The sequence below is a fragment of the Podarcis bocagei genome, assembly GCF_964188305.1.
Source record: "Podarcis bocagei genome assembly, chromosome: 10".
Taxonomy (NCBI): Eukaryota; Metazoa; Chordata; class Lepidosauria; order Squamata; family Lacertidae; genus Podarcis; species Podarcis bocagei.
In genome coordinates, this window is record NC_138135.1 from 77,941,897 (window position 1) to 77,967,930 (window position 26,034).

At 43.5% G+C, this 26,034-nt stretch overlaps 2 protein-coding genes across 3 annotated transcripts in view; both read left to right on the top strand.

Annotated features, from left to right (window-relative positions):
• The window catches only part of LOC308595990 (endogenous retrovirus group 3 member 1 Env polyprotein-like), a 297,804-nt gene that overhangs the window by 261,977 nt on the left and 9,793 nt on the right, over positions 1–26,034 (top strand). The gene's annotated exons all lie outside the window — the stretch shown is intronic.
• Positions 1–26,034, top strand: part of RASSF8 (Ras association domain family member 8) — a 111,578-nt gene that overhangs the window by 43,757 nt on the left and 41,787 nt on the right. The window lies entirely within an intron of this gene.

Consider the following 26,034-nt stretch of genomic DNA (forward strand, 5'->3'; position numbering starts at 1 on the left):
ACTACTGGAACTAGCTCCCATGTTTTGTTCCTTTCTAAGGAATCAAGCTCAGCCTTCATGGCATATAACCATGGCTCAGCTTCCTTTGAATCCAAACCCTGGATTTCTTGGAAACTTGAAGGTTCAAATACCTTCTTGGAGCTTTTAACAGCTGTTACTGCTATCGTAGCAAACTCATCAGCAAATCTCTTTGGAGGTTTGCCTTTTGTGGCTCTTTGTGACCTTCGAATTAGCCTTATGTCTTCAACACTCTCCTCTTCCTTCTTGGGAGAAAAACGACCTATTGTGAACAATGGTTCCTCCAATTCTTGATCAGAGCTTTCAGAGGGTCGCATAGAGGCTTTCGCACTCTTGAAATCCTCTGAACCACTCGATTCAGTTTCAGATTCAGACTCAGAACCTTCATCAGTGGGTGTGGGTTGCTTTTGACTATCCTCAGTCTCATCACTGTCATCAGGATAACATTGGAAAATTCCCACATTCTCCCCCCCACTTTGCATTGTACTCAACACTTCTCGTGAGCTTAATTGTCTTAGAGTCAGTCATCATTATTCTGTAAGACCCTTTCTGATAACCTAGAAAGATACCATGCAATCCACGCTTGTCTAACTTGGAGTTTTGTGGTGAGTGAACCCACATGTCCGAACCAAAAATTTTCATGTGTTTGATGTATGGCTTCTTGCCAAACATCTTCTCATAGGGGGTACAACCAATCGCTGAAGATAACCTGCGATTGTAACTGTAAACAAAACACGAGAGAGATTCGGCCCAATAACTCTCTGGAAGATTGGCATCATGCAGCAAGGTTTTTAACCCTTGAAGCAATGTCTGATTTGCCCGTTCCGCAAGTCCATTCTGCCATGGCGAGCGAGGACTAGACAAATCGTGTTGAATTCCTTTCTCAGTCAGAAAAGCTTCAAACTGCTGAGAAGTGAATTCTCCCCCGCGATCACTGAAAAGAGTCTTTATCTTCTTACCATGCACATTTTCCAACCAAGCACAGAATTCCTTGAACCTAGGAAAAGCCTCTGATTTCTGCTTGAGATTGTACACAAAAATATACCTGGAAAATGCATCAATGAGAACCATGAAGTACCTATTTCCACCCAAAGAGGGCGCTAGTGGTCCAACCAAATCAGCATGAACAACCTGGTATGGTTCTGTAGCTTGCCTACTAGACACCTTACCTTTCACAGCCATTTTCACCTTGTTTGCTGCGCATGCTTTGCACTTCATGTGGTACCTGCAGGGTTTAATAGTCATACCTTCAACCAAGGCAGGCATTTTAGATACTGCCTCAAAATGCAAATGACCAAATTTTCTGTGAAAATCATGAATACATTCTGCATGCAAACTTTTGTTAGAACCTGCAATGCAACAAGTGTCATCCTTTTCAACATCATCATAATACAAAACAAACAAACGATCAACATATTCAGCATGCAATACATAATCATTTTTCTTTGTGATGATGCACTTCTTGTTCTTGAAGGACACGTCAATGTTCCGCTCATTCAGCTGTCCAACGCTGAGCAGATTATGTTTGGCGTCTGGCACGTAAAGCACATTCTGTATCGATAAGTCCAAACTGTGAAGAACAACAGTTCCGTAGCCTTTACTGGGAATAGTGTGGTCATCCGCCTGGTGAATCGCACCTTCCTGCGGTGTAAAAGACACAAACAGTCTCTTATCGTTGCACATGTGGTGAGTTGCTGCTGAATCAACAACGAAGAAAGATCTAGACGTCTTCTGGACCTCTGCAACCTTTGGAGTGAAGCGTGAAACCATAGCCTTGTGTTGCGTTGTTCTGGACACCGGACCTTTGCCTTTGCCTCGGCCTTTTCCACGCGATGAGCTTTCGCTGCGCTGCTCTGTCTTGGCCCTGGGATATCTGCATTCCCTCTTCATATGGCCTAGACGTCCACACGAGTAGCATTTCACTGCCTTCAAAGCTTTGGCGCCATCTGGTGGTTCCACTGCACTAAGGGATGATGTCTGTGAAGACTCCCCCTTGCCCATGCAGCTAGCACCCCGGCGATCCGCTTCATTTAATATCACGGCAGTTACATAATCCACTGTCAGCTGAGCGGTTGGCTGCACAGCAATCTGGGTTGCAACAGACTCCCAACCTGAACCCAAAGATTGTAGTATCATGAAAGAATACACAGCCTCTGGAAAGTTGAGTCCTCTCTGTTGCAGCTCATGTCTCAGATTTTGCATCTCCATCAGATGTAAACGCACATCTCCACCTTCAGCAAGAGCCATATTATGCAGCTTGTTAAAGTAAAACATAGTAGATCCAGCTTCTGTCCTTAAGTGAGCCTCTCTTAAAGCGTCCCAAATTTCTCTGGCTGAGGTCTTATCACGCAATAGACAGAGCTCTTCTGGGGATACTATCAATGTAAGAGTTCCCCTAGCTTTCAAATCTTTAGCTTCCCATTCATCTGTAATTGGAACTGGGGGGGTTTCTGTAATCACCTCAAACAAACCCTCTTTCCGCAGAATTGCCTCTGCATATAGAACCCAGTCGGCATAATTTTTCTTGTTGAGCTTAGGAATCCCACAAGCATCCTGAAGGGCCATCATGACTCTGGCATTAGCCTTCAGCGTCATATATGCTGCTTTAAATCTTGCTGCGGCACTGCTGCAGCTGCTTCATTCCAAAAGCGCACTTAAAAGTTACTTTCGATTTCCCCAGCATAGTAACTTGAGCCTGGGAGCCTTTTTGCCTATTCCCGGCAAAACGGCTTTAAAAGTTCAAAGCCCAGCCATAAAGTCATTAACTAGAAGCTGGCAGGCTGCCCGGAGCAGTAGCACATACCTCATCAATCACTTTTACGCGCAGAGCAGATACCGTTCCGATCTGTCCCTCTGCATTCCGATCCTTTGCCGGCACTCCGATTCGACTTCTGGAGCCCATAACCACGTGTTGATTTAAAGCAGAGTCTTGTGCCCAGCGGAAGGATGAGGAGTACGTGCTGCATACTCTATATTGCTTTATTTTCAGTTCAAAGCTGGTATATTACAGAAAGACATCTTGCCTCTGCCGGAGCAGAAACATGCATCCTCTCTCCTCAACAGCTCGGAGAGAATCACACAGTGAAAAACAGGAAACCAGTGTACGTCACATCCAGCCTCCCTTTCCCGTGAGAAACTCCAACAGTACAGACTGTGGAATGTAAACACCTGTCTCGTGACAAGCCCTTTCGCTGCACAGTGAAGGAAAGCAGAAACCAACAGTGCTGTCTCCCCGGGGCTAAGATCCAAGATGTAACTGAACGACTGCAAGGAATCATAAAACCCACTGACAAATACCCCTTCCTCTTGGTTCATGTGGGAACCAATGACACTGCAAGCAATAGCCTCCAGAAGATCAAGAGAGACTACGAGGCTCTGGGCAGGAAATTGAAGCAACTAAATGCACAAATTGTCATCTCATCTGTCCTCCCAGTTGAACGACGTGGCCCAGGGAGAGAGGGAAAAATAGTGGAAGTGAACAGCTGGCTTCGCAAATGGTGTAAACAGGAACGGTTTGGATTCTTAGATCACGGACTGCAGTTTCTTGAAGATGGACTTCTGGCAAGTGATGGGCTGCACCTCACAACGGTTGGGAGGAATGTTTTTGCCAAAAATCTCAGAAACCTCATCAGGAGGGCTTTAAACTGACTAATGTGGGGGAGGGAGACAGTGCTCCTGAAGGTAGGAGTCTATCAATTGTTGAAGATGATCATCCAAATGTCATAGACCAAATGGAGCAAACAGCACGCAGACCTAGTGGTGGGAGGAAAAAATCCTTAAATAAGAGACACGGGGAATGATTAATGGACTTCAGTGTCTGTACACTAATGCGCAAAGCATGGGAAATAAACAAGATGAGCTTGAGCTCATGGTACAGCAAACTAAATATGACATAATAGGCATCACTGAAACCTGGTGGGATAAGTCCCACGATTGGAATGTAATAATGGAGGGATACAATCTATTTCAGAGAAACAGACCAGACAAGAAAGGAGGAGGAGTGGCGTTATATGTCAGGGATGTGTATACCTGTGAAGAGATCCAAGATTTAGAACCTCAAAGCCAAAGTGAGAGCATTTGGGTCAAAATAACAGAGAATAACAGAGACCTCATTGTGGGAGCTTACTATAGATCCCCAAGCCAAACGGAGGACATAGATGATGCCTTCCTGGAACAGATGGCCAAGCATGCAAAAGGAAGGGAGATAGTAGTAATGGGGGACTTCAATTATTTGTTGGATGTCAAACTCAGCCAAGAGCATAAGGTCAAACAGATTCCTCACTGGCCTTGCAGACAACTTCATTGTCCAGAAAGTGGGAGAAGCAACAAAAGGAACAGCCATTTTAGATCTGGTCCTAACCAGTGTTGATGAGCTGGTTAGTGGGGTAGAAGTGGAAGGATCATTAGGTGCGAGTGATCATGCTCTTCTGAAGTTTACTATACAGCGGAAAAGAGCAGCCAAGCATACTAGGACTCAATTTCTTGACTTTAAGAAAGCCGACTTCATAAAACTTAGGGAAGTGCTGGGTGAGATCCCATGGACAGTAATACTAAAAGGAAAGGGAGTTCATGATGGCTGGGAGTTTGTTAAGAGGGAGATAGTAAAAGCACAATGAAAACAGAAAAGAAAACAATGCCCGACCTGAAGAATTTGGATCAAATGATTCAGCAGAGGAAACACAGCCCAGAATAACTAAGGAGATAGTACAAGAATACTTGGCTAGTTTAGATGTATTTAAGTCTCCAGGGCCAGATGAACTGCATCCAAGAGTATTAAAAGAACTGGCAGATGTGATCTCAGAACCACTGGCAGTGATCTTTGAGAATTCCTGGAGAACAGGCGAAGTCCCGGCAGACTGGAGGAGGGCAAATGTTGTCCCTATTTTCAAAAAGGGGGAAAGAGAGGACCCAAATAATTATCGCCCAGTCAGTCTGACATCAATACCAGGGAAGATTCTGGAGCAGATCATTAAGAAAACAGTCTGTGAACACCTAGAAAGGAATGCTGTGATCACCAATAGTCAGCATGGATTTCTGAAAAATAAGTCATGTCAGACTAACCTGATCTCGTTTTTTGACAGAATTACAAGCCTGGTAGATGAAGGGAACTCAGTGGATATAGCCTACCTTGATTTCAGTAAGGCATTTGACAAGGTGCCCCATGATATTCTTGTAAAGAAGCTGGTAAAATGTGGTCTTGACTATGCTACCACTCAGTGGATTTGTAACTGGCTGACTGACCGAACCCAAAGGGTGCTCATCAATGGTTCCTCTTCATCCTGGAGAAGAGTGACTAGTGGGGTGCCACAGGGTTCTGTCTTGGGCCCGGTCTTATTCAACATCTTTATCAACGACTTGGATGATGGACTCAAGGGCATCCTGATCAAATTTGCAGATGACACCAAACTGGGAGGGGTGGCTAACACCCCAGAGGCCAGGATCACACTTCAAAACGACCTTGACAGATTAGAGAACTGGGGAAAAACAAACAAGATGAATTTTAACAGGGAGAAATGTAAAGTATTGCACTTGGGCAAAAAAAATGAGAGGCACAAATACAAGATGGGTGAGACCTGGCTTGAGAGCAGTACATTTGAAAAGGATCTAGGAGTCTTGGTTGACCACAAACTTGACATGAGCCAACAGTGTGACGCGGCAGCTAAAAAAGCCAATGCAATTCTGGGCTGCATCAATAGGAGTATAGCATCTAGATCAAGGGAAGTAATAGTGCCACTGTATTCTGCTCTGGTCAGACCTCACCTGGAGTACTGTGTCCAGTTCTGGGCACCACAGTTCAAGAGGGACACTGACAAACTGGAACGTGTCCAGAGGAGGGCAACCAAAATGGTCAAAGGCCTGGAAACGATGCCTTATGAGGAACGGCTAAGGGAGCTGGGCATGTTTAGCCTGGAGAAGAGGAGGTTAAGGGGTGATATGATAGCCATGTTCAAATATATAAAAGGATGTCACATAGAGGAGGGAGAAAGGTTGTTTTCTGCTGCTCCAGAGAAGCGGACACGGAGCAATGGATCCAAACTACAAGAAAGAAGATTCCACCTAAACATTAGGAAGAACTTCCTGACAGTAAGAGCTGTTTGACAGTGGAATTTGCTGCCAAGGAGTGTGGTGGTGTCTCCTTCTTTGGAGGTCTTTAAGCAGTGGCTTGACAACCATATGTCAGGAGTGCTCTGATGGTGTTTCCTGCTTGGCAGGGGGTTGGACTCGATGGCCCTTGTGGTCTCTTCCAACTCTATGATTCTATGAAGTTGGGATGCTGGGCATTCCTCCATCTGAACTTCCATTGTGTAGTTTAGCATTGTTTTCCAGTGGACAAGAAGCAAAACTTTTTTTATAAAAGGATAATTTTAAAGAATAATATTCTCATAAAAACAAGTTGGAGGAAGATCTGCAAGCTTACAAGACCATATATGAAAAGTTGACAAAGGTCAGGTGTAATATCACTTTTTCTTCTTCTTTCAGAGATGGGGTGCCTGCTTCCCTTCTTATAACTTTTTTAGTAGCTTTCAACAATTTTAAGACCAGTGGGGGAGTTTTCAGAGGTGTATTTAAAAAAAAAAAAAAAGCATGGACTAAGGTAGATTTTTCTCTTCACTAATACTATCTTTTTGTAACTCCTTTACTAGTTGACAACTTTTTGTACTTTTCATTCTACCTTGAATTCTGAACATTTAATCTGTGTTTGATGAATTAAATTGACTAAAACCCTCTTCATTCAGTTAGCTAGTATGTTGGCAAATAATTTATAATCACAACATTTCTTGGAGTTTTATGAAAAAGAATCTTCATGGGATGGAGGTAGGCCAAAGCTTTGAGAATGGTATGAGTGCAATATATTCAGAACAAAAAGCAAAGTTGATTGTAAATAATGTGATAACTGAAGAATTTAAAATAGAAAAAGGGACACTACAGGGGTGCCCAATTTCCCCATTACTTTTTATATCAGTCCTGGAGGTGTTGCTAAATATGATTAGAGGTGACCAGCTAGTTAAAGGGGTACAGGTCGGAGCTAAACAGTACAAGCTAAGGGCATTTGCAGATGACTTAGTACTTACTTTTCAAGAGCCAGAAGCTAGTACAAAAAGGGTGCTAGACATATTTCAAGAGTTTGGTCAAGTGTCTGGGTTTAAGTTGAATAAACAAAAGACCAAGGTTTTGGAAAAAAAACTTATCAGACATGGAAAAGGAGAAGTTCCAAACTGAAACAGGTTTGACGGTGCTTAAGAAGGTGAAATATTTAGGGGTTTACATGACATCAAAGAATTTGAATTTATTTAAAGATAATTATGAGAAATGTTGGTCAGAGGTTAAAAAGGACTTGGACATTTGGTCAAATCTGAAGCTTTCAATGTTGGGCCGAATTGCAGCTATAAAAATGAATGTATTGCCTAGAATGTTATTTCTATTTCAAACATTGCAAATTCTTGACAAGATGGACTGTTTCAAGAGGTGGCAGAAATATATTTCAAAATTTGTCTGGCAGGGCAAAAAGCCCAGAATAAAATTTAAGATACTAACGGATGCTAAGGAAAGAGGGGGATTTGCCCTGCCGGACCTGAAATTGTACTATGAAGCAGCAGCGTTCTGCTGGATGAAAGAGTGGATGCTCCTCGAGAATACAGATATCTTGGATCTAGAAGGTTTCAATAATGCATTTGGATGGCATGCATATTTGTGGTATGACAAAGTTAAAGTGCATAGGGCCTTTAAAAATCATATTGTTAGAAAAGCACTATATAATGTTTGGATTAGATATAAGGATTTGCTGGAAAACAAAACCCCTAGATGGTTGTCACCTTTGGAGGCTAAAGCGGTGAAAAAACTCAATATGGAGGTCAAATGGCCAAAGTATTGGGAAATTTTGGAACAAGATGGAGATAAACTGAAATTACAGAGTCACGAGAAATTAAAAACAAAAGTACGAGATTGGCTCCATTATTTTCAAATAATGGAGGTATACAAACAAGACAGGAAAATTGGCTTCCAGGTGAAGAAATCAAAACTAGAAACTGAACTGTTAGAACCCAATGTTAAGAATTTGTCAAGAATGTATAACTTGTTGCTTAAGTGGAATACACAAGATGAAACAGTTAAATCGGCCATGATTAAGTGGGCACAGGATATTGGTTATAACATTATGTTTGCTGACTGGGAATGGTTGTGGAACACCGGTATAAAATTTACGGCATGTAATGCCTTAAAGGAAAATATTATGAAAATGATTTACAGGTGGTACATAACCCCAGTCAAGCTAGCAAAAATCTATCATGTGCCTGATAATAAGTGCTGGAAGTGTAAGGAATCTGAAGGTACTTTCTACCACCTTTGGTGGACGTGCCCGAAGATTAAGGCTTTCTGGGAAATGATATATAATGAAATGAAAAAGGTGCTAAAATGTACCTTCCCTAAGAAACCAGAGGCCTTTCTCTTGGGCATTAGTAACCAATTGGTGTTGAAGAAAGATAGATTTTTTTTAATGTACGCTACTACAGCAGCAAGAATACTCGTCGCAAAGCATTGGAAGACCCAAGATCTACCCACCTTGGAAGAATGGCAGATGAAGGTAATAGACTATATGACATTGGCTGAAATGACCGACAGAATCCGTGAACAGGGGAAAGAGACAGCGGATGAAGACTGGAAGAAATTTAAAACTTATCTTAAGAAATATTATAAAATTAATGAATGCTAAAATGTTGAGGTTCTTAGTAAGAAAAGGAGATTACAGCGACAAAAGACTAAGTAAAAGAAAAGAACAAATAAGGAACTAAATTTGATAAAAATTTAATTTAGGACTTGCTGAAACATTTTTCGGAATTGGGATGTAGAAAGGGGAGGTTTGGGGGAGTCAGAGAAATGAGGTTTATGAAAAAAGGAGATGAATTTATACATGTTTGTTTTGTCTTTTTATTTGTATTGTTTATAAAAACTTTGTAAAATCAATAAAAAATCTTATAAAAAAATGAAATAATTTATAATCACTGTTTAATAGAGAAATTGGCCTATAATTTTTAACTAAAAGTAGGTCAGCATTCTGCTTTGGAATCAATGTCATATAGGCCTCTTTCCAGGTTTCTGGTACTTTCACCGTCCCTAATATCTCATCCATTAACTCTTTAAGTGGTTGTACCAAAAAGTCTTGCAATTTTTTATACTTTGCTGATAATGCATTTGGCCCCGGCGTTTTACCTATTTTAGCTTGTTTAATTGCCTCTTGCACCTCCTTTGTCGAAATGGGTGCATTTAGAAAAGCCATTTTCTCTTTTGGAATTTTTGGTAGTTTATTTTGTTTTAAATATTCTTCAATTTTCTCTTTGTTTTCAGGATCCGCTTAGTACAGTTCTGTATAGTATTCTACAATTTGCCTTCGTGTATCTTTCAGATTATCTATTACTTTCCCCTCTACATTTAATTTATTTATTAAATTTATGCCCTGTTTTCTCCTTAAGTGCCATGCCAGCAATTTGCCTGGTTTGTTAGCATATTCAAAAATTTTCTGTTTCATCCTTTTTATTTTTTATTCTATTTCCTGATTTAACATCATTGAGTATTGTGTTTGTGTCAGGGAACTGCCATCGGTGCAGGAGGGAGAGAGGAAAAGCCGGATGGATTACAGAGAGCCCCCAAAGGTAGTGGAGAGGAGCTGCAGGGTTCGGAGGAGGCGAGGTGTTGACAGGACACCTTGCCTGGACAAAGCGGGGAGGGGAGAGGTCCACCGTTACCCACACCCTACTTGCGCAGTAAGGTTTCGCGCAGAGAGGGGAGGCGCAGACTGGGCGTCAAGAAGTTACTTTGCTGGGGAAAGTTTAAGCCCTGCCCACGCACGGATTCTGCCAGTGAATGAGCCAGCCACCGAATAGTGGCGCTCTGAATGGTGAAGGGTTTTTGGCACCAATAACGAGGCTTTACAGCCGACCAGGGAGGCATTTGCCTGATTGCTCTCGAGCAACCCCTTGGAAACATAACAGTTTGTAACATCTTTATTGTTTGTTGTATTGCTTCATTCCCCGGGTTATTAACCAACTCTTTCTTTTTTAATCAATGCATCCAATACTTCTTTCTTTCTTTCCTTCCTTCTCTAATGTTATTCTGATAAGCATGAAAAAAACCTCTCATTACTGCTTTACTGGCATCCTAGACCACTTTTTTTTTACCTGTTTCTTGGTTTAAATTTAATTCAAAATAATCTCAGGGTAGCCTGAACTGTGATCCAAAAGTGTTCTTGGTTGTATCTCTACCTTTTTGGCCTGTATAGATAATTCTCTCGAGAGCCACGCCTAGCTGATTCTTCCACTGGACTGAGAAGAATGTGTATTCCCTATGCAGTGGGCATTTAAATCTCCAAATATCTGTTGAGTCAAAATTCTTGACCAGTTTTTAAAAAGTTGCGGGTAGCCTCCCTTGTTTTGTTTCTGTTTTTCTTATTCTATTCATTTCTAGGGAAACTACCCCATTTGTGTCTCCCATTAAAATTATCTTCTTGTCAGTATATTCCAACATTTTTAAAAATTCTATTTTTTTTCTCATTCAGTGCATAAATTCTAATTAAATGATTTTTTCACCTTGTGATGTTATTTGTACTGCGGTCATTCTGCCCTTCTCATCTTAAATAATTGTTTCGGTTCCAGTTTAGGTTATATATATAATACTACTCCTCTCTTCTTAGATTTATCTGCTATTACAAATTCCAATCCAAGTCTTTTAGTTATAAAGACTCTTGCAACATGTATCTCCTGTAAGTATATTATACAGTGGTGCCTCGCAAGACGAAATTAATTTGTTCCGCAAGTCTCTTCGTCTTGCGGTTTTTTCGTCTTGCGATGCACGGTTTCCCATAGGAATGCATTGAAAATCAATTAATGCGTTCCTAGGTAAACCGCCTTCAGACCAGGTCCGGGGACAGTCTGTCCCCGGACCTCTTCTGAAGGCTGGGGGGGGGGGACAAGGGCTTTTCTTCTCACCCCCAGCATTTTAAAAAACCCTGGGACAGCGGAGGACTTCTCCGCTGTCCGGGCGATCTTAAAATGCTGGCGGGCGGCATTTTAAAATCGCCCCGGACAGTGGAGGACTTCTCCGCTGTCCGGGGCGATTTAAAAGCCCCTGGGAAGGCAGGCGGGGGGGGGGACAAAGACTTTCGCCCCCCGCCCGCCTTCAGAAGGTGTTCCCACCCCCCCGCCCGGCTTCGCAGCAGCGCTACGAAGCCCGGCGGCTGGGGCAGGTGCTCCCGCCCCCCCACCCCGCTTCGGAGCAGCGTTCCGAAGCGGGGTGGCTGGGGCAGGTGTTCCCACCCCCCGCCCGGCTTCGCAGCAGCGCTACGAAGCCCGGTGGCTGGGGCAGGTGCTCCCGCCCCCCCACCCTGCTTCGGAGCAGCGTTCCGAAGCGGGGTGGCTGGGGCAGGTGTTCCCACCCCCCGCCCGGCTTCGCAGCAGCGCTACGAAGCCCGGCGGCTGGGGCAGGTGCTCCCGCCCCCCCACCCCGCTTCGGAGCAGCGTTCCGAAGCGGGGTGGCTGGGGCAGGTGTTCCCACCCCCCGCCCGGCTTCGCAGCAGCGCTACGAAGCCCGGTGGCTGGGGCAGGTGCTCCCGCCCCCCCACCCTGCTTCGGAGCAGCGTTCCGAAGCGGGGTGGCTGGGGCAGGTGTTCCCACCCCCCGCCCGGCTTCGCAGCAGCGCTACGAAGCCCGGCGGCTGGGGCAGGTGCTCCCGCCCCCCCACCCCGCTTCAGAGCAGCGTTCCGAAGCGGGGTGGCTGGGGCAGGTGTTCCCACCCACCCGCCTGGCTTCGCAGCAGCGCTACAAAGCCCGGCGGCTGCGGCAGGTGCTCCCGCCCCCCCCCACCCCGCTTCGGAGCAGCGTTCCGAAGCGGGGTGGCTGGGGCAGGTGTTCCCACACCCCCGCCCGGCTTCGGAGCACGTGGAGATCGCTTCTCCCCACCGCCCCTTGCTTCAAAAGAGGTCCGGGGGCAGCGGGAAGTGCTCCCGCTGCCCCCGGACCTCTTTTGAAGCAAGCGGCTGCGGAAAGAAGCGATCTCCCCGCAGCTGCTTGCTTCAAAAGAGGTCCGGGGGCAGCGGGAGCGCTTCCCCGGGAGATTTTAAAATGCTGGGGGTCGGCAGCGAACGCTTCGCTCCCGACCCCCAGCATTTTAAAATCTCCCCGGGACACGGGGAGATTTTAAAATGCTGGGGATCGGCAGCGAACGCTTCGCTCCCGCCCGCCAGCATTTTAAGATCGCCCGGGGCAGGCGGGTGGAAGGCAGGCGGGGGGAAGGCAGGCGGGGGGGGGGGAGCAAAGACTTTTGCCCTCCGCCGGCCTTCAGAAGAGGTCCTCTTCTGAAGGCCGGCTGTGGGCGAAAGTCTTTGCTCCCGACCGCCAGCATTTCCCTATGGGCTTTCGTCTTGCGATGCAAGCCCATAGGGAAATTCGTCTTGCGAAGCGCCTCCAAAACAGAAAACCCTTTCGTCTTGCGGGTTTTCCGTCTTGCGAGGCATTCGTCTTGCGGGGTACCACTGTAACTAAATTCTGTTTTTGTATCATGCGTTCTATCTTATATCTTTTTACCTTTTTGTTAAGGCCATTTACATTCCAGGTTAATATTCTTAAATTCATCATTCTAATTTAATTTAAAATTTTATTATTCCTAATTAGTTAATTATGAGTCTTATTGCTTTTCTACTTCTTTCTTGTCTTTCAGCTATATCCTCAGTTGTTCCCTCCCCTTCATTCTTCCTTGAATTCTGAACATTTATCTGCATTTTTAAAACTTGAGTGACTGTTCAAGTTGCTGTTTCTTTAAAATATTTTATGGATAAGCCCTCTGCAGACTTCCAGAGTTGGTTCTGCTGTCAGCAGATTGTTCACATGCTGGTGCATAAACGATTAAAGTTCAAAGATTTTAAGTACTGAGGTGGATTGGCTGGAGAGTGATGGTCCTGAACCACTCACTTTTATTTAAATTATTGTGTTCCAGGGACTCATGGTTGTCTCAGTACAGAGGTACCTCGGGTTACAGACACTTCAGGTTACAGACTCCACTAACCCAGAAATAGTACCTTGGGTTAAGAACTTTGCTTCAGGATGAGAACAGGACTCGTGCTCCGGCAACGCGGCAGCAGCAGGAGGCCCCATTAGCTAAAGTGGTGCTTCAGGTTAAGAACAGTTTCAGGTTAAGAGCAGACCTCCAGAACAAATTAAGTCCTTAACCCAAGGTACCACTGTATAGGTGGGTGCATACAGGAAGCTAAATGAACACTCCTTGGAGTCTGTTGATGTTCCTAAAGCCTTGCTTTCAATGGGAAGATACTGTTTTAAAAATGTGACTTTAGAGTTAAGAGCAGCATTTGAAATTACCCATTCATCAGGTGCATTACACACCTGGGAACTGCTCAAACACGACCAAGGCAAGATTTCCGGTCGCTTGCTTTGTGCCTGAGCTAGTCTGTGAGAAGTGGAGGAACTTCTTTCTTTTCCCAACCTCCCTCAGCGCCACCTGAGCCCTGCCTTGCTTGCTTTGGAAAGACTGCTTGGGTGTTGACTTCCGGGTTGGCGCGATCTGGAAATGGCGGATTCCCTCCGAGCTGCGGAGGGAATCGGCTCAACTGAGGACGGGTCTTGCCGCGCCGGCGACGCGGGGACCCTTAGAAACCGCAGGCGGTGAAGCCTGCGGACTGAAGACTCGGTGGGCGCCTTAAGCGCCCCCCGACCCACGAAGAGCCTTTTTAAAGGCTGCGGAGAGGGTACGGAGGGTGGCGTGGCACTGAGAGTCGATCGCTACCTCGGTTGAGCGGAGCCACGAGCCATGACTGGAGAGCGCTGACTTCCTTCCTTGAAATTCGGACTGAAAAAGAATAACCCGTGAGTAAGATGGACTTGGACTTTAAGAATATTTTCTTGTGAATTCGAGACGACCGGGGTGTGTGCTAAAAGGAAGTCCGCACCCCCCCTCTTGCAGACGATCTAAAGCAACGATAGAAGAACTAAGCTGGAGAGCCTACCCTTTGAGGGGTGAGTTAAAAAAGACATTAACTTCCAAGATTTGGCAAAAAGAAATTTTGAGCTGGAGTGAAAGAGTGGAATTTTAGAAGCTTCTTTTCTGTTGTATACAACACCCCCTCCCGGGCCCTTGGGGAAGAGGATTACGGAGTTTGACAGCTGTCAAAGCTGTCAAACGGACAGTTTAAAGTTGAAAAATTGCCATCTAAGATCCCTCTGGACTAAAATCAGTTAAAATTGAACTAAAATTGTTGGAAACAAAGTAATAACAACAAGTCAGAGGATTATTGGAGAAAGATTATTAAGTAACCAGATTCCCTCTAGGGGGAACTCTGTGACATTACAATGGCTGTGGATGGAAAGTTACTAGTGGAAATTGAAAGAATGTTTCATTTGGTGGGAATCTTACAACAGCAGAGTCTGGCTATGAATAAACAACTCATGACCTTGACTTCTGGAACAAACAGCTCTGCTGAATGTATTGAGGACCTGAATGAGAAAGAATCTGCAGCTGAATCGGAAATGATAACTCAAGAAGTGGACGAGACTAAACAAGGAAAAGAGAAAGCAAAGATGGAAAGTACCAACCAGAAGCTTACACCAGTGGAATATAAGCAAGGAGACTTTTGGATTACATTGACTACAAATCTGCGAAAGATGCAAAAGACGAAGGAGGAGGCCCCGGGAGTATGTGGAATACAGGAACTTAAAATAAAAAAGAAATATGATTGGGGCCTCCACTCTGACTCTGAAGATGCATGGCCTGCGGAACTTTTGCAGCAGTTGTTTTCAAATGTCCTTGTGGGAAGAGAACCTGGTTTGATGGGGACAGAACTCCTTCGAGATTCGACGACCAATATAAAGGACTACCAACAAGACCGGTGGAGAGGGACTGAAAGAGACTTGAAAGCCTCGGACGTGAGGAATCCAGGCTAAGAACTGTTATTTGGACATGTTTTGGGGAAGGGACGAAAACCGGGGATGGGAGGGAGGGAAGAATAGAACTTTAAAAACACTCAGGACCTTTGGGTTTAGTTAATACGACTTTTATCTAAGACAAAAAGGGAAATCGATGGAAGGGAATTTGAGTCCAACTTAGAAAAAACTTATTTTTTTCTTTTTTTTATATAAAAGAGGTAATATTAAGATGGTTAGAAATTTTAATTTGCTGACACAATTATGGGAATTGGGATGCATGAAGGGGGGTGGGGGGAAGTCAAGGAACAAGGTTAAGAAAGTAGGATCTTCTGAAATTATACATGTTATTGTCTTGTCCCTTCTGTGTGTGTTATGTCTTTATAAAAGGTGAAAAACCAATAAAAATTATTATAAAAAAAAGACTGCTTGGGTGTTGGACAAGAAGCAAAGGGGGAGGGTGTGAAACTCCGAGCGGATGCGCCTCCCACCCAACAGAGCTGCATGGTCTTGGGGAGCTGCCTGGTGGGAGCTAGGGCTGTGCGATAAATCACCATATCAATACTGGTATTGAAATAACAAAGTGATAAGTGTTTCAACAAGGCAACATGCAGTGAGCAAAAGGTGGAGACTTGACAGCTTCCCAGGGGGTAGCTCAGCTGCACTGATACTTTACAGATAATTTGCAGGCAGGTGTCTCCAGCTTTGTTTGCTCTCTTCCTCCTCCCTCATAACCAATAAGAAATGATAAGCCCTCACACAAACCAGCAAACTCTTTCAGCTTCACCAGTATATTTCCACTTAGAGCTCAGCTAATTATGTAGAGCCTGCTGACAATCCAGGAGGAACTCCCAGGACTAAACAAAGTCTTCATTGAACCTGCCAGAGGAACAGGCTTTGTTGCAAGAAATTGGCAGCATGAGCAGCAACTGCATGTCTGCTGTGCTTGTTGTGTTTGTGAGAGAGAGCAGTATAGCAGCAGTGCCTGCCTATTTGGTTTTGCATTTCTCTCTGATCTTAAGGGCTCCAAAAAGGGCAGGGAGAGGCAAGCAGTTTAACCCTCGCCTTGACTGGCAGGCATTTGCATCTTATTTTCCCATTTTTCCCCGGGGGTGGGGGAAAATAAATCATATATCCATAAGTATAAAGTCTCAATCAAGTGAAAATGAAAAGGCTGCCAAATAAGAACACTCAAAAAATCTTCACAAAACCCAGTACAGAAGCTAATGGACAGGGAGCCCCGGGCAAGAAAGAAGGTAGGGTAGGAGGGGGGAATTGAGGCATGAAGGGCAAAAAGGAGGAATTAAACCTCATGGGGAATTTCACAAGGCTTAAAATGAGTATAATTTTATGGAATTCAAAATGTAATACAATAAAATACAATATATAAGAAACAAAAGAAGCAATTTGGGTACATTTGGGGGGAAAGAGTTGTTTCCAGTCCTCATCTGGATGCTGTCTTTTACTCGGAAGTAATCCCAACAGTTCAGTGGGGCTTCCACTTCTCTTCAGCAGTGGTGTGTCCTGCTTGCCCCTTCACATTCTCCCAACAGTTGCTTAAATGTATGCCACTTTTCCCCACTCCAACCTACCTTGACCAACTTCACAGTCCTTATTTTTCATCTGCTTTGGTGAAAATGCTGCTACTCCTTTTTGTTCCTTCAGCCCAGTCTGCAACCCCAAGGGACTCCTGTTCTGTTCTCTGCTCTGTCCTTTACTTTCTTCCATTTCAGTAGTGGTGGCTGGAAGCTTGAGTGAAGGATACAGTAGTTGTGTCTCTAGTATGGACGTAGCCAGTGTGGTATTCTCCAGATGTTGTACTCCAGCAACCGCCAATCCCTGCTAGGGTGGCCAGGGGCCAAAGAATCATAGAATTGGAAGGGACCCAAAGGGTAATCTAGTCCAAACCCCTGCAATGCAGGAATCACAGCTAAAGATCCCTGGGGCCACAGATGACCGTCCAACGTGTTTGGGAATCTCCAATGAAAGAGAGTCTTATCACCTTCTGAGGTAGTCCATTCCACTGTCAAACCACTCTTAATGTCCCAAAGTTCTTCCCACTGGTTAGGAGGAATCTCCTTTCTTGTCATTTATTCCATTGGTTTGGGTCCTCCCCTCCAGAGCAGCAGAAAAAAAGCTTCCTCCATCATCCATATGACAGCTTCTTTAAATTTTTGGAGATGGCTAACATACCCAACTCACTCAATCATTCCTCATGAGGTTTGGTTTCTGGACCCTTAATCATCTTGGTTGTCCTCCTCTACACACATTCCAGTTTATCAATATCCTTCTTAAACTGTGATGCCCGAAACTGGACATAGTACTCAAGATGGAGTTTGACCAAAGCAGAATAGAACAATACAGTGGTACCTCGCAAGACGAATGCCTTGCAAGATGAAAGAGTTTTTCGTTTTTTGAGTTGCTTCGCAAGATGAATTTCCCTATGGGCTTGCTTCGCAAGACGAAAACATCTTGCAAGTTTGTTTCCTTTTTCTTAAAACCGTTAATACCCAGGGAAACCGTGCTTCGCAAGACGTAAAAATCGCAAAACGAAAAAACTCGCAGAACAAATTAATTTCGTCTTGCGAGGCACCACTGTATTATCACTTCCTGGAGCTACACTTCTGTTGATGCAACCTAGAATTTCATTAGCTTTTTGTTTTGCTGCTGCATCACCCTGTTGACTCATGTTAAACTTTTGCTCTACTAAGATTCTTTTCACATGTCCTGCTGTCAAGCCAAGTGTCATCCATCCTTTATTGTGCATCTGATGATTCCTGCCTTACATTTGTTCTTATTAAAATTCATTCACTTTGGTTGTCTTTGCTATAATACATAGAGAAACAGTAGGTGCACCTGGCCAGGCCTCCAGGTCCTACAGCTGATTGGGGTCTACTGTAGTCCCCATGGCAGGTGAGAGAGAGCAGGTTTCTTGGGTAGCAGGCAGGATAGGAGTCCAGAGCGATGGCCTAGTCATTGGCACTAGTTTTTTCCTATGGCATCACTTGATTGCCAATATGATATTCCTGTATTGCCTGGCATTCCCTGCATTTCTTAGTACAGAAAGTATTGATCTGATGTGTAGAGATCTTTCCTATTCTGATTAGTTCAAGAGGGTTCTAGAAGGTTTCTTCTCTTTGTGAAATGTTCCTTTCTATGTGCAATAAGCAGGAAGAAAGTTTTTGATTTTTGGGTTATTTCTCTGGGAAGCTGAGTACAGCTGGTTTAAACTGGTTCAATTATGTTTCTGTCAAGGTCGTACTGACTATAATAGTAAGGCCAGGGGGAGCCTGGATTTCACTCACTTTTTGTTTTCTATCTCTCTTTGTTCTAGTGTTCTGTATGCTATACAGTAGTGTTATGGTTTAGACTTAGTTTAGGTTTTGTAAGTTTTATTGTAAGCGCTGCAACTGGGTTATTAGGACTATGCCAATCCTAAATGTGTTGGATTTGTGACGATTATGCTCATTTGCCTTCAGCACCAGTAAAGCTCTGCTGGATGAAGTACAATTGCCTCTGGTCAATTTTTTGGAAACTCTGCTATGTGTTTTAAGTTTTTTCCTCCTTCCGCGCTGGTGCGACATTCCCGTCTCCAGCAAGTGACTCATTGCATTACACAAAGCATTAAGATCCAGAGGTGAAGATTGTGTCTCTCTAAAATGTGCCATTTCCAACAGCTGTTGCCACATAAGTCTTCGCCAATTTCTTACAGGTCACTTGGTCTGCATGGGTCAGAAATCTTCCCGTTGGAAATGCTCTGGGTAACCTTGACATTTGAGATGTTGTACTTGGGCAAACCAGGCATAGGTTTTCATAGAACAGGGAAATATCATGAGGCTTTCGGTTACATTCTTGTTAAAGCCAATGAAAGCTGTTGTAGCTTGCAATATGTAGGGTACTGGGTCTTTTGTTGTTTTAATTGTAAACTTAACGGACTGTTGAGAGTAAAAATGGTGCTTTCTTATTGGGCACGGCTGGCCATTAAGTGGTGGAACAAGAACACTGTAGACACAGTGCGGTGTCTATGGCAACATAGTCAGGCTTTCAAGCACATAAAAATGTAAATAATTTGACCTTTCTAAACTAATGTCAAAGATTTAAAATAGCAGCCATCTACATGTTGGGCCCTGATGAGTTGGACCTCAGCTCCACCAGATAGACATTTTATTGCCGGGAAAAGTTAAATTAGAGGTCATTATTACTGAGAGCCATCCAGTGCTGAAGAAGCATAGCTCCACACTGTGCTGTTGCTGTGACCTTGTGAACAAAATTTATTCCAATATTTGTGTGTTGCTTGTGTCTGAAACAGATAAAATTAGAATATTTCAGTTTTTTAAATGTGTTTTGCTTTCCCTGAAAATGCTTTTTGTTTTTGTATAAATATAATTATAGCAGATATTTATACTGTATCCACATTAAACTCAGGCTTCCAACTATTATACATTTTGTATACAACAGTTAACAAAGAGTCAATTACCGGAAAGTATAGAGTCATGGAGGAGGAAGAGAAGAACAAAAGGGGAGAAGAATTTATGTGGTAAAACAGTCTGAAAAGCATTGCAGGTCGCCTCCCCCCTAGATTTTACTACCTTTGCTTTTAAAAAGGAAATGACTGGCATGGCTAGTGAAGATTCATTATCAGCTGCCTCTAACACTGAAAAACCTGCAGCTGACCTTGTTTCTCCCTGAGTTTCGGTTCTTTAGTTTCTCCCTGGCCTGTATAATTCAGCGCATTGTTCAAGGGCAGGGGCTAATCTTTTAATACACAGCGGCTGTTACCTGTTACAATCCCATTAGGTTTAGGTGAACTGTAAATCATGAGTAAATGCTTACGTTATAAAAGCTGTATTGAATCTAAATAATTCTTCTCTACACTTAGTGCTATACCAGTCTTAAAACATGGTAGCTACCCTATTCTTGAGGAGGAGTTCAGTAATGGTCCATGGGGTAAGTTTCTTTCATAGGTTTTGGGTTGCATTTGAATCACTCTTCCTCCAAAAATTAGATAGTGTGTTGCAGCAAGTAGGGCTGAGCGATAATTTGGTTTTCAACATCATGACAGCTAAACATTGCGATATAGCAAGATATCACAGTGTCTGAAACATGGAACTATGTAGGGTTTGCGTGAAGATTGGGCGATGGAGCAGCTGTGGAGATCTGTGGGTGGGGGAGATGGGGTGAGTGGGTGAAGGAGCAGGGGCAGCCAGTGTGAAAATGGGAGCAGCCTGACAAGCAAGGAAAGTGGGGCAGGCAGAGGAAAAGGAGCTGCTGGGCAGTTCTGTGCCTGACAACTGGCTGAACTGTGACGAAGCAGCCAGAGTGGGGAGAGGAAACACAGCAGTTATGGCAAAGCGCTGAGCCTGGAACTGTTCTGCCATCGGCTGACATGAACCACAAGGAAGGCACAGCAGGGATTGGGACACTAGACTGCCATCAACGGGAGAAGGGAGGGGAAAGGGAGCCGAGAGGGAAGCCATCCAGCCATCCAGAGGGAACCAGCTCCAATGGAACCCAGTTGGTTTGGCTCCTCCTGCTCTCCTCCCCTTCCTGCCCCTTGGAAGGCGGCAGCCAGCAATCACCATATACAGGGACGGGACCACTCAAATTGCCCACAATTATACTGCCCCCTGGAATTTTGAGCACGGTTTGCAATATGTTGCCAGGTCAAATTAAATGAAATGCTTACCACAATGCAGACTTCATACTTCTACTGAACGATGTAGCAATACATCACACAGGCCTAGAAGCAAACCTGTTTCATGTAGGTGAAGCTGAGATAGAGCAACTTGCCCAAGGCCCCACCCAATGCGCTTCCTAGCCAAAGAGTTTTAAACTGGAGTCTTCCATGTTTCTGTTAAAGCCTAATATCCCAGGCGCTGCACCATGCTAGAAAATTAAAAACTTAGGGGCAGGTTTCATGTAGGGTTGTGTAAAACAGTAGCATATTCAGATGATATTTTCAGGGAGCTAAGGCACCAATTATCCCATGCAAACATCTTAATTTGCCTTCATCTGTAGTTCTCAACTTAGTCACTAATGTTTCTCAGCTCCAGCTTTCCCGAAGGACACCCAGTCACAGCAAAGAAGTAACAACATTTCTAGATATCTTGACAGAGTGGAGTTGTGCCTCTGCCCCCAGCTGAGCCAGCCTTCCACTGGTGCCCATTGACATTTGCTGGGTGAAATGGGGACTGCCACTCTGAGTGACGCATCACACAGTCTGGCACTCCCCTCCCACCCAGCAAATGTGGGGGTGGCCCACCAGCAGGAGACCTCACAGCAGCTTGTTCCATTTATTTTATTTTTTTAGTTTTTATTTATACTTTTCAAGTTCATACATTTCATTAGATTTACAATAAGTTTAACACTTCAAAGTTTGACTTCCTTCCCCCTCTTTCTGCGGTTCCTTAAATTTATTTTTTATTATCTTCTGCATATCCAAATTCATTTTTGCTCATTTAATATATACTCTTACGAAACTGCAGGTTATTGCAATAATCCTGCCAATGTTTTTATCGGTTTGCAAATTATCTGTAAATATTCAATAAACTATTTCCATTCTTTTATAAAAGGTTATCTTGATTTCTTATTATTCTGGTAAGTTTTGCCATTTCTGCATATTCCATAAGTTTTTGTAGCCATTTTTCCTTTGCTGGGACTTCTGCTTCTTTTCACTTTGGTGCAAACTCTGGTTTCTCTTCATATCGTATACAGTCGTAGTTTGGTTCTCAAACAGAATCCGTTCCAGAAGTCTGTTTGACTTCTGAAAATGTTTGAAAACCAAGGTGTGGCTTTTGATTGGCTGCAGGAGCTTCCTGCACTCAATCAGAAACCGCGTTGGACGTTTGGCTTCCAAAAGGAATTTTGCAAACCGGAACATTTACTTCTGGGTTTGTTAGACAATGGTATAAAATATGAAGTCTTAAAATGTCAGATATAATGTTTTAAGCAAGTACCTAAAAGATAATATAGCGGGGAGGGTGCTCCACAGTGAGGCCAGTTAGAAGCTCAGGATATTGGGTGTCCAGAATTCTGTCAAAAAAAAATGAGGACTGAGCTAAAAGATGGCTTGGTGAAACGGCATTCCCTGATAGTCTGTAAAAAGAGTGTTGGCATAGTAATGCTGAATCGCCAACTTCTTCAATGTGCTGAAAAATGGGAAAACCCAGTACCTTAAAAAAAAAGTTAGCCCCAAGGGTACTCTGGGTTAAATAATGTAGCTTGGGGACTTTTGATAGGCTTTGCTGACTCTACTTGCTTTCTGCTATATAATTGCAGCTTTACCCAATGATTGTTGTTTTGTGGTGGTTTTAAGGTTCAGGGCTCTCTTTTGATGCTAAGCTTAAAGCAATTGTGTTGATTGAAAAATAACACAAAGGATTTTTGAGTGATTATGCTAGCACTCTTGAATCTTACTTTGCTACTTTAGATTCCCCATTTATGTTAGGAGTAGGAGAATGCTTGTTTATTGTCACTGGAGGAATCTAGAGATGTTTTGTTCAATTCCTTTTGGACATGTTCCTGAGTTTCAGGAAACAACACTAATTATATCTACTTAACTTCTCAGAAAATCAGGACAGTAGAATATCCTGGAAACTAGCCCACAATCATTACTGAATTTGTAAATGGACATACTGTTTCTTGGACCCTTTCTCTATGGGATCATTTTGGGCATACATTGCCCTTCAACTTATAATTTATCTATCCCAATGTGTATATACGATTTTTCTTCAGTGGAAGTGAAAGAAAATGGTCTTGTAGCCAAAATACCGCTCATTGATACTATGTTCACACATAATTTTCTTTTCTTTTTTTTAACATAATTTTTATTAACAGGCCAATCAAATCACATTATTTCCAAATCACATTAGTTCCAAATTATACAGCCAAATTTTTAAATTTTGTTGGGGGTCCAAGCATCACTTATATTGCTGCTTTAATTAAACAGTTCAGTTCTGTCCAGATAGTCTCTTTATTACTTTCTTCATCTTCTTGTTGTTATCATATATTCCTTTCTTTGCGATCTCTGATAATCTTCACAAGTGGGTTGGAAACAAACAAACATCCTCTGTGTGGGTTTTACACTCTCCAAAAATCATATCTCTTAGGGACAACCGCCATTCCACACTTCCGTAAAGAATTTATCCTCTGTCTGTCCTTTAATTTTCCCAGGCTTGCCAAGTATATCAGGAGGGCTCTGCCAGGTTTACATCACATTCCAATCATAATTCACATTCCGATGATCCTGGTCCTCCCCCCCCCCGTCTTTCTTAGACAAGCCTGTCTTAGCGAGACGCCATTTAAAACTGCGTCATAAAATTTTTCCGTTGTTTACCAATCATCTCTTTGATCTATAATTCACTCCACACAGTTCTTGAATTCCTGCTTGTGATTAATAAAATGCAACAATCTTCTTTCTGGGGTGGAGGGTTATTAATACTCACATAAGGCAAAGAAAAGTTTTTTCCTCCACCCCCCTTCCGTTTCACTCCAAACATACCAGTCTCTTAATGGTAGTTCATCACTTGATTTATTTGTCCCATCCGTCGCTCCGGTCACAGAGATCCATTAATCAGCAGTCTTATCTCCCGAACTTCGCCTGAAGTATGTGCTTTAGCTTCTTTCCAATTATATGTTTCCAATTATATTTTTGAGCTAAAGCGAACCCGGGCGCTGATTGGAGACAGCGTCAGGAAGAGCCGACTTCACCGAGGGCTTATGCCAAGTGACCGGGCACCCCCTTCTTTCGAATCCGGGGGTGTGTTATGGACACCACTGGCAAGGCAGTCCCCCCCCCATCTCCTTGGGGGGCAGGGTCAGGAAGGTTGCATACTTCCCATAGCAGCCTCTTAATTACCTCGTGTGGGTCAGAGAGATATGTTATTGTCGGCCATCTTCCAATGCGCCACCTGGTGGCCCCCCCACATAATTTTCACTTTTATGTGTTTAGCTAGCCTATCACCACTGTTATCAAAAGCTTGACACTTAGGCTGCAGAGTCTTCACATTTTGTGAGTGAAAGAAGCCCTGTATGTGCACAGATGCTGCATGCATTTGATATTTAATGTGCTGCAATTCCACTTTCCACTAATCTGTTTCTTAGGTCTCTATAGGCCAACTTTTGGGGACTTGCCTCTATGACGCAACTGACTGATAACTAAAGCACTAAAACACTTGCATTGCCATAGACTCCATATACCTCAACAAATCATCAGCATAGCTGGATCACCTTTCTGGGGGAAACCTGGATGAAATATTATTGTTAGTCCACATTATGTCTGTTTTATCAGTGCCAGTGGCTTGCAATTTTGGGGGGCCCAATTTAAAGTGATGGCTTAAACCTTTTAAAAGCTTGTGACCAGACTATCAAAAGACAATCCTGTCTCACAAGTAGCTACTCAAGCCTTAAAAGCCTCTTTGAAGGCCCTGCTCCGGGTGCCCTTGCCAGATGGTCACTCTTAAGTACCAGGAGAAGGGTTTCTCAGGAGTGGCATTCAAGAAGGCTCACTTGCTGCTGTCTTTGTGGACCTTCCAGCTCCAGGTAAAGAACGTTCTCTTCACCCAGGCCTTTTAAGTAACTTGAGTAAATGTGGGCCTATGTGTCTTTTAAAAATCTTTTTTAGATTTCTTGGGTGTGTGTTTATCTAGTCCTCCCCTTTAATTGTTGTTTATGTTACTTCGTGTGTTTCTATTATTTTCAGTCAGTCAGAGAAGGTTGACGTTTATGAGGCAGTGTGCATAGAAAAAAGGTAAAGGAGTGGGTTTTGCTCTGGGTTAAACCACAGAGCCCTAGAGCTTGCCGATCAGAAGGTGCACTCTGTGGGAGAGAGAAGCATCGTGTTTGAAACTGTCTCAGCATTATGGCAGCCTTCTGTTGAGTCACCAATACTTCCTGCAGTCGCTGCATTTGGATGGGAGAACACCTATTAACCAGGTCCTGTCCTATTTAAGTTGTTGGAAAGCTGACAAGATCACAGTCCAGGAAATTGGATATTAAGTTACCTCAGGGGCTAAAGAAAGAATGGGGAATTAGGATTATGGGATTAATGACACATTTTTTGCCCTCAGTTTTGGCAGCAGCAGTTGGTTTTTACCCTTCACTGTCAGTAAGCAGAGAGAATGTAGTAGCAAGGTGGTGTAACAATTTTCATGTGTGATCTTTCTTACTATCAAAAGTTTGCTTGTCTGTGTTAAAACAATACTTTGAAAGCTCTTTGTGCAGTTTTCAGCCATCAGATCAGTTATTCTTTGTATTTCTTTTTGGACCTGTTACTATCTGTCCAGCTTGACTTGGAGCTGAGCTGCAAACTAAGTACAATCAGGTAGTAGAGTGATTCTTGGTCTGTACTACTTTAGAAAATGTTTGTGTTTTTGTATTTGAAGGTTCCTTAATGTAAAAAAACCCCATGAACTTAAAGTCTGCCTGGCATATTTAAAAAAGTCAGCTCAAGTGCTTGTATAAAAACCATAAGGACGTGGGTAGCACTGTAGTCTAAGCCACTGAGCCTCTTGGGCTTGCCAATTATAAGGTCAGCGGTTTGAATCCCCGCGACGGGGTGAGCTCCCATTGCTCTGTTCCAGCTCCTGACAACCTAGCAGTTTGAAAGCATACCAGTGCAAGTAGATAAATAGGTACCGCTCCGACGGGAAGGTAAACGGCGTTTCCATGCGCTCTGGCTTCTGTCATGGTGTTCTCTTGCGCAGTTTACTCCTGCTGGCCACATGACCTGGAAAGCTGTCTGTGGACAAACGCCGGCTCCCTCGGCCTGAAAAGTGAGATGAGCATCTCACCTCGTAGTTGAATTTGACTAGACTTAACCGCCTCTACCTTTACCTTTTTTACCTATCAAAACCATTCAAATTTCACATGTACATTGTTTTTCCTTTTAAATCTCCTAATATAGAAGAAAAATGGATGATGTTATCTTGGGAAGTGAACTCTTGCTATGTTATTCAGGAATGTGAGTTTGTGATCTCTCTTTACTCTTCCTGATTTCAAAAAGTTTATTGTGAAACAATGTGGTGCTTGTTCCTGCACAATCTGTGCTGTAGCTTTTATAATGACATTGCATTTGTTCAGTCCAGTGAGACAATGCATA